Here is a 9767-nt window from a genome sequence, read left to right on the forward strand (position 1 = left end):
GTTTAGGCTACATTTTGAAATATTCTTGACTATGGAGACATGCATGCTGCTTTCATTGCTCTTCATAGCTTAGCACTCTGTATTATAGCTCTTTAAGTTTTATAACCAATTCGTTGTCTGCACACATCATTGCATACTTAATGATATAGTCTTTTGGCCTTCATTAAGCTTGAGGAGATGGCAGCATTGGCTTATTTTGATTTATAAAGCAATACTGTTTAAACGTGCTTCTTATTTGTCTTAATTCTTTCACCTACAAATAATTGCTACTGTATGATTTTCACTCCTCTGGTTATCTACTCCTCAACGTTTACCTGGTTTAGTTCAGAACTACACTGTAAAAAATGATTTGTTGACCCAACTTGACTTGGTCAAGTCATCTTATTGCATTGACGCAGTTAAGTTTAGCCAACATTAGGAGTTAAGTTAACTCAACTTATATGTATTTGTTGAAATAACTTGCAGTAAATTGGGCCAACGTACCATATCAATTAATAAGCAATTAGATTTTTTTGTTAAGTAAACTTAAAAACATATTGGTTTAACTTAATTTTTCATGTTTTCACAACCATTAACAAAGTCTAATTGACATAAAATAGTGAGTTTTCCCTCAACATCACAACTTAACTTTTTGAGTTTATTAGACTTCATTGTTTTCTTTGACAAGAAGTTCTAGATATCTGCCTGAAACCAGATTTTTTTTAATGAAATCAACACAACTGCAAAATTGAAACTCTCAGCATTTATTTTTCCTTGCAAAGATATGAAAACATTACACAAAAAACACTCACATATATTCAGCTCACATAAGCACATGCAAACTTATTTATGCACAGACCCATTCTTAGAGAATAGTATCAGATATTTTCATTGCAGGAACAACTGTACATGAAGAATTCACTATAAGCTGTGTTTAACAACTTCAAATAAAAAGTCTTCAATTCCCAATCAAATGTCAGACATGACAAGGAAAGAGAAGCAGGACAAGGTAACAAGAACACTAAAAAAAATTCTATAATACCAATGTTAAAATATAAACCTCACAAAAACACGTGCAAACTTCTCTATGCACTAGGGCTGCACAATAAATCACATGTGATTGTCACGCGCATCTTGTAAGTAATGCCGGTTCCTTGATTAGTAGTAAATCGCCATCCGCTGCTTTCAGATGGAGCGGCATTTACTACACAGAGCCGTTCACTGACATTTGGGGCAATTTTGCATTTATTATCGCGGACGTATCACCTGCGATATGGCCCAGATTGTCAGTGAACTACGGCTCTGTGTAGTAAATGCCGCTCCATCTGAAAGCAGCTGATGGCGATTTACTACTAATCCAGGAACTGACGAGATGTGCGTGGTATTGCATGCGATTTATCGTGCAGCCCTACTATGCACAGAACCATTTAAGAGCCAAAATAGTACAAATAACTCCTTGTCATTATCAGATATTTTCCTAACAGCTTATAGTGAATTATTCATGTACAGTTGTTCCTGTGTTTAACAACTTCAAATAAAACAGTGTCTTTAATTCCCAATCAAATGACAAACATGACAAGGAAAGAGGAAGCAGAACAAGGTAACAAGTGAACAGTCTGTTTAAATTTTTTTTAAGAATACCAATGTTACACTTAAAGCGATACACCATCGTTTTGTCATATTAAACTATGTTATTACTTTAACTAAGAAGAGTCAATGTATACCTCTATCATCTTACTGCGTGCACTTAAGAACTGTGGCGTGTGGCGACACTTTGATAGCACTTAGCTTAGCCCAGTTCATTCAATGGTACCAAACAGAGATAAAGTTAGAAATGACCAAACACATTGTTTTCCTTATTTAATACGAGTATTTATACGATTAAATATGGTGGCACAAAATAAAACATGGTGCTTTTAAAAGCGGGTTAAAAAGGGTAACTATATTGTATGGTGGAATAGCACTTTTGGGAGTACTTCGACTCGCCTGAAAAATCTGCTCCCCTTCTCCCTCTCATAATGATTATAGTTACCCTTTTAAACCCACTTTTAAAAGCGCCACATTTTATTTTGTTCCACCATATTTGATCGTATATCTACTCGTATTAAATAGGGAAAACGTTGATGTGTTTGATCATTTCTAACTTTATCTCTGTTTGGTACCATTGAATGAACTGGGCTAAGCTAAGTGCTATCAAAGTGTCACCACATGCCACAGTTCTTAAGTGCACGCACTAAGATGATAGGGGTATGTATTGACTCTTATTAGTTAAAAGGATAGTTCACTTTGAAATTAAATTTTGATATGTTTTAGCTTACCTCAGGGGCATCCAAGATGAAGGTGTCTTGGTTTCCACCGTACTTTTACTTTTGATATTTTTAGGTCAAACCGTTGTTGTCTGTCAGTCATATAATGCAGGTCTATGGTCACTTACTAAACGTTACTTCAAAGAGCATGCACAGAGAAGTCCAAATTAAACAACTGTCCATCATAAGTACACATTGATGGCCTAAGACACGAAACGAGCGGTTTGTGTGAGAAAACGAACACTATTTATATTGTTTTTGCCCCTTGTACACAACCACGTCTGTGCTTAGTCTGCACATGCGCCGGAAGTGATCTCCTGGATGAGTTTGCGCGAGCATACGTAATTGTTTTCTTTCACGTCGGTTTAAACATCCCGGATAAGCGCAAATCAGTACTATTTCTATTAACTGTCTTACCTAAAATCTCTGTTCTGTGTAAACAATGAGTGACGTACACGTGCGAGAGATCACTTCCGGCGCATGCGCAGACTAAGCACAGATGTGGTTGTGTACAAGGGGCAAAAACAATATAAATAGTGTTCGTTTTCTCACACAAACCGCTCGTTTCGTGTCTAAGGCCATCAATGTGTACTTACGATGGACAGTTGCTTAATTTGGACTTCTCTGTGAATGCTCTTTGAGGTAATGTTTACCTCATAGACCTGCATTATATGACTGACAGACAAGAACGGTTTGACCTAAAAACATCAAAAGTGAAACTACCACGGAAACAAAGACACCTACATCTTGGATGCCCTTGAGGTAAGCTAAAACATATCAAAACTTAATTTCAAAGTGAACTATTGCTTTAAGGTAATAACAGTTTAATATGACAAAACGATGGAGTATCCCTTTAAAACAATAATATCTAAAATAACAATGGTCTTAAACTTTAAAACAGTGTAACAGTGTAAGTGCTTATAGTAGCAAAGAAAGGAAAAGAGTTTCTTATCTCAGCAACTTGCGGTGCAAGAGTGTGATCCCACTCCAATGAACAGGCGTTGTATCACTTCAAAAGTGAATTTTATATTCCTTTGGAAAGTCAATGTTTAATGCGTACACCAGGCCCATCAGGTTCAGAAAAGCATTAGGTATGTCACTCAGGTGACGCATCACCACTTCTTCCTCAATCACCAGGGCAACGTCATTGTAGAATTCTGGAGAGGCTCCATCACATTTTCCACAACCACTAGGACTCCGATCACCACGCCCTTGATCACATCCTTTTCACGGTCACTGGGCTTTGTAGAATGAAAACAAAATTAAGGTACTATTACTTATAACCAATTTCACAAACAATTTAAAGTCCCCAGACCCCTACAAATTAAGAGATCTAATGTTCAATATTCCCTGGTTTTGCCTTAAAGGTTTCAGCATACCTAGCATATCTTCATGAATTTAGAAGGAGTCTCTCGCATGTATCACGGCAGCCCAAGCAATGCTGCAGTCCTCATCCTTTGGTTTGTTGTCTGTAAAATATATGATGGTTAAAGTACCTCCTTTATTGGTTCAATCCTTTGTTTTTCTTTTAATTTATCCTTTCACCCCCTCCCTCTGTCTTGAAAAATAAAAACATTAATTTCAAATATGTACACTTTTTGCATGCTTTTGTTGTAAATAATTTACCAGTGATGTGGTACAACAACAACAGTTGTGTGTTACCTTTTGTTCAGCACCAAAATAAGATTTAATAGTAGATGTAACCAGCTGATGTCACTTAAACCAGGAGTGTCTAAGGGTGGTTCACACTGGGCTCGTTTGCTGTGATCTGAACTCCTAGCCCAGGGCTATTCAAATCTTACCCTGGAGGGCCGGAGCACTGCATAGTTAGCTCCAACCCTAATCAAACTTAACCACCTGTGATTGTCTAGTGATCATGAAGACCTTGATTATCTTGCTCAGGTGTGTTTGATTAGGGTTGGAGCTAAACTATGCAGTGCTCCGGCCCTCCAGGGTAAGATTTGAATAGCCCTGTCCTAGCCCGATTGTTCCCGACCCCGGCAGCGTTGGTCTGATTTCACACTCAACTGATTTCTGTCAAACCCTGGTGCGTTATTACGTTATCACAAACGTGCATGAAGCATAATAGAAAACAGATTCCACACGCTATGCGCGAACACACTGAAGGCTCACTATCGCTCGTATCCAAGGTAAATCATCAACACTATCATCCCTTACATGTATTATATTTAACTAAATACATCATAATAAGCTAAAACGCATGCGCAGGTCACATTAGTTCCTGAACAAGTGCGCACACGGCACGGTTTGAGTGCAACCGAACAAAGACCACTTCCTCCAGGTAGTCTTGGCTTCGGTACCCCAGTGCACACCCAAGTCCACATGACAAAATCATACTGTGACACTGTCATGTGGACTCGGATGTGCACTGTTTCAGGAAGAAATGTGACCTGCCCATAAGTTAGCTTATTATGATGCATTTAGTTAAATATAATACATGTAAGGGATGATAGTGTTGATGATTTACCTTGGATACGAGTGAGAATGAGCCTTCAGTGTGTTTGTGCATAGCATGTGGAACCAGGACAACAAATCTAAAAATCCACTGTCTCCTTACAAGAGTTAATTTGCAAGCAGCAGAAGCCCACATTATATGACACACACAAACAGCACCGAATTAATAAAAAAAGCTATATATTGACCAGTGTTGTTTTCTATCATAATAACGCACCAGGGTTCGATCGAAATCGAATCCATTTGAGTTTGAAACCAGACCAACGCTGCGGGGTCACCGGGAACAATCGCGTTTGGGCTATATGCCACAAAGTAAACCATGATCAGACAGAACAAATTCAGACACTTTGTGCAATTAAAGGTAATTACATCAATGTAGTGCACTTTAAAGGGATAGTTCGGCCAAAAACGATATTAAACCCATGATTTACTCACCCCCAAGCTGTCCAAGTTGCATATGTCCATCGTTTTTCAGACAAACACATTTTCGGATATTTTAGAAAATATTTTAGATCTTTCTGTTCATTAAATGTAATCAGTGGCGGATTTAGCAAATTGGGGGCCCTAGGCGAAGGTATTTTTACTCCAAAATGAAGATGGAAAGCAGAGGTCACACAAAGTGCAGCACTACACAAACCAATAGAGAATAAGTCAATGGGGCAAAAACAGCCACGAACAGTAAATGAGGAAGAAATAATTGAAATCTGATGCTGCACAAAAACTAGCAAAGCATCAAAGCCAATGTTGTTACTAATCTTTCACATACCCAAGACTGTGATAAAAGGTTTAAAAAATACAGTCTACAATCACTTTATATTAAAACTATGTTTTCTTTGATGTTTTCTTCACAAACATAACAAAAGGGTTGTGAATTTTACCACAGTGTATTGTTGAGTTTTTGAAAAATGTTCAAAGCATTTTCCCAAAATATGTGTCAACATAAGATTTTTCACCAAAAATCATTCCATATGCTAAAAGTTGTGGCCAAATTAAGACTCAACAGCACCCCATAGTGGACGAAAACATCCCCAACATAACATCAGCAGGGCTCCAGACTAACATTTGAGAGAAACGTCCAAACAAGTTTAATGCATTAACAAATTAATTACAAATACAAATAATTGTATTCTTTATATACATTAATTTTTTTTTACTTTACCATACTTATTAATTTTAACATATATTTGCCTTACTGTAAACTATTAAACTTACAATCAACTTTTTATTACTTTGTTGTGAAAGCTTTAGGTTACTTTAACACAGACTTGAGTAAAATCACATTCTTGTGCTGTAATCACTACAAAATGTCTCCATGAACTCTGAAGATATCATTTGGCCAGGACTTGTAATCTGAGTTACTGAGCACAATGTATTGCGTTTTTTCTGACTTCTAGCGTGAATACGCAGTGTACCGCGCTATTTTTAGACTTTCATTGATTAAACGAAAGCAGCTGATCTCCGCCTCTTTTATTAGTGTCATTTTGCGAGCGTGTGGAGGTTGTGGGGAGATTATTTCATCAACTGCGCTGAAATATCAGAGACAGCTCTTACATACACATAAAAAAACACTGTGCAGCATCGTTAATTACAACCCCGGACTCTGACATCACATAATATTAGTTTGCGTCATTTTAAACCCGTCATTTCTCCCGAAAACGAGGCTCTCGCCCGCAGTCTCCATAGACCACCCCTCAAAACAATCAGGGCAGACGCGGTCGAAAGTGGACAAAAGAGACGGATTTAGAGAGGTGATATGCACCTGAGCTGATAGAAAGGCGGGGGAGCGGGCAACAACAGGAAGAGTGACTGAATGCGTCGCAGACGTAATCGCCTGCGCATTATATTAATATAATTGTATTTAAATTTCACAGTCCAGCCAGTGCGACATTTAATAAACAATAGTCGCATAGGCAGGGAAAATACTCGCAAAATGAGACTATTTACTCGCAGTCTGGAGCCCTGTAGGGTTACATTAGTTTTTTGCTGTAGTAACATTATTTACTTCACCACAAAATAATTTTTATCAATGTAGGGCTATTACTAGCCGGTTGACTTACCAAAGCCCCATTTTCGCGTTTATATTTGTCTTTAAGTCTCTGTTCGTGTACTTTCCCAGTCCCCGTGTCACTTTGTGTTTATCTTTCGCGCCGCAGCACGCACCGTTATGGACTAGTCCATTTCATTGTGAAAGAAGGGGGTGTAAGTGTTTAGTGAAAGAACATGAACTGGACATTTTAACTACTATTTCAAAGTTTCAACGTATTTCTTAAGAATATTAATTCAATTTACAATGCTTTTGAAGTGTTCATGATGATAAGGGTTTTATTTATTTATGTAGGCTATTTATTAGGTTGGTTTGGGGCCCCCCTAATTTGACCGCTGGTGGGGGGCCCCAGGCGGCCGCCTACCTATGCCTCTATGGTAAGACCGCCTCTGAATGTAATGCTACGGGGTCCAGCAATAGTCCACGACCTTCAAGTCCAAAAAAGTGCGTCCATCCTTCACAAATTAAATCCAAACGGCTCCAGGATGATAAACAAAGGTCTTCTGTGGGTAATCCGTGCGGTGTTGTTGTAGAAATATCCATATTTAAAATGTTATTAACGTTATAAACTACCTTCCGGTAGCGCCGCCATCTTAGACTCAGGAGAGAGTATTAGCGTAGTGTACGCACTTTTCTTAGTGACGTATGACAAATTCGGAGGGCGGGGGCACAGAGCAGCAGCAGAGAAACTCTGTACGCTGCGTAAGCTCTCATCCTGAATGCGCATCACTCCAAAATGGCGGCGCTACCGGAAGGTAGTTTATAACGTTAATAACATTTTAAATATGGATATTTCTACAACAACACCGCACGGATTACCCACAGAAGACCTTTGTTTATCATCCTGGAGCCGTTTGGATTTAATTTGTGAAGGATGGACGCACTTTTTTGGACTTGAAGGTCGTGGACTATTGCTGGACCCCGTAGCATTACATTTAATGAACAGAAAGATCTAAAATATTTTCTAAAATATCCGAAAATGTGTTTGTCTGAAAAACGATGGACATATGCAACTCGGACAGCTTGGGGGTGAGTAAATCATGGGTTTAATATCGTTTTTGGCCGAACTATCCCTTTAAGAGTAAAAATAAGTGACATAGATCTATGAGGAATTTAAAAATCTTTGGTTGCATATATGCATGTAATAATAGGGCACACAAATGAGATTCACCATTGGTCAAAACATGTTTATAGAATAATAAGTGGTAGCATTTCATAAAGATTTATTATTTATCACTGAACATCAAGCAACCTTAGCACCCTAAATTTGAAGTGGATACTGCAACATTAAAGTTTATCATTCAAATGATGATGTGACTTTGCCTTTTCAGACACCCAGGAATTTAGTCAAGTCCATTTGTTTTTTTGCATTAATCTTTTGGCAAAGCATAACAGTCAAGATCTACGCGTTTCACACACACATGCAGGCAAACAAGATCTACGAGTGTGTCGTTATACTATTCTGTAATCGCATGCGTTAACGCAAACACGCAAATTAGATTCACAAACCATCAGCGAATGTGTGTTTTTGTCAGGATTATGTGGGATCTGATTCATGTGGATGCGCGCGTTAACGCATGCGCGTAGAGAATATTATAATGCAAGCAAAACGTTTTGACACAAATGCAACTTTATATTGATATCGTGAGACAGCATTTGAAATGCAAGCACCTGCTTCTCTTAATTTCTTCTAAAATGCTGCCTGTCTCTGCCTATTCCTTCTATCCATGCCCAGCGCCACTTATTTAAGTGCTTTATCAATTAGGTCATATCTTTCCTGTTCTTTATAAACTTACTTTCCATCCTGCGGATTCCTTGCTACGTGACATCTCCGGTCTCCGCACGGTACCTGCAGCTGGATCTCTCAACCACACTTTAAAGACCCGCCCCATTCTACTTCTGATTGGCTAGTTTAGTTTGGTTGAGAGTAAAATATGTGTTCCTCTCATCCTATTTGTGGGTGAACGCATGAACGCGAAATGATATTAATATATCAACGTTATATATATTTTTTTAATTCGCAGCCAACGCCGCACGCCGGAGATCCGGCACGGAGCCTGAAAACTTTAAACCATGCGAAAAAGCTATTTTGGGCCATTTTACACCGATTAACATGCTAAAAAGTCACTGTACACGTTTTTATCTATTTACCAACATTAACTTACACTAGTCAAAGACGACTTCTCTTTCTGCTCACGTCTCGACAACAGCTCGGTGTCTAACACTGTGTGTGTGGCTCCTGATTAACGTTAACTTTAATCAAGTTAAATTAATACGCAAACGAAACAAGCCTATTTTTTTACATGAAAGAAAGAACAAATCGGGGTATACTTACTATAAAAATCCATCTGTAGTCGTTCAAATAAGAGCTCCTTCGTCGTCTTTTTTCTCCCATCAGCAACTCCTGTAGTGATCTCGTCCTCTCGTGCAGAAAATGGCGATGGCGCCTCTTGTTCAAATTCGTTAAAGTAGTACGTCATTATGACGTAGAGATTATGGCACATGCGCATGAGGCAAAAAATTGAAAGAACCTATGTTTTGTTGTTATATGAACACCTTATTTTAAGTTTTCAATTTCCCTTCAAGTTGAAGTTGTTATAACTCATCCTTCTGCGTAGTGAGACACTGCAAGTTGACAGGACATGATTTTACTTGTCCACCTGACTAAAACTCAGAATCACTTTTTACAGTGTAAGTCTACCTCAAAAAAGTGATATAGTTAAATAAACTATTGGTCGACCCAATTTTTTTTTCTACGGCCGATGCAGATATTGAAAATGTAGTATGGCCGCTTGGCCAATACACTTTAAAAATGGCTGGATTATTTTTAACCCATGCTGGGTAAATATTGGACAGAACACATCGCTGGGTAACTAAAAATGACCCAATTTTAGGTTGTTGGCATGCAACCATGGGTTATAATAACCCATCAGTTAGGTTAAAAGAACCCAGCCTTGGGTAAA

General features: G+C 38.4%; 1 long non-coding RNA gene across 1 annotated transcript; it reads right to left on the bottom strand.

Moving 5' to 3' along the window:
* Positions 1–2555: 2555 nt before the first annotated feature.
* On the bottom strand, positions 2556–9492 carry LOC135720292 (uncharacterized). Its single transcript, XR_010521247.2, has 3 exons — positions 9140–9492; positions 3665–3754; positions 2556–3526 (listed from the first exon to the last, which is right to left on the bottom strand). It is a non-coding gene; the product is annotated as an uncharacterized lncRNA (long non-coding RNA).
* Between the last annotated feature and the right edge of the window lie 275 nt (positions 9493–9767).

Source organism: Paramisgurnus dabryanus, chromosome 1 (assembly GCF_030506205.2).
Source record: "Paramisgurnus dabryanus chromosome 1, PD_genome_1.1, whole genome shotgun sequence".
Classification (NCBI taxonomy): Eukaryota; Metazoa; Chordata; class Actinopteri; order Cypriniformes; family Cobitidae; genus Paramisgurnus; species Paramisgurnus dabryanus.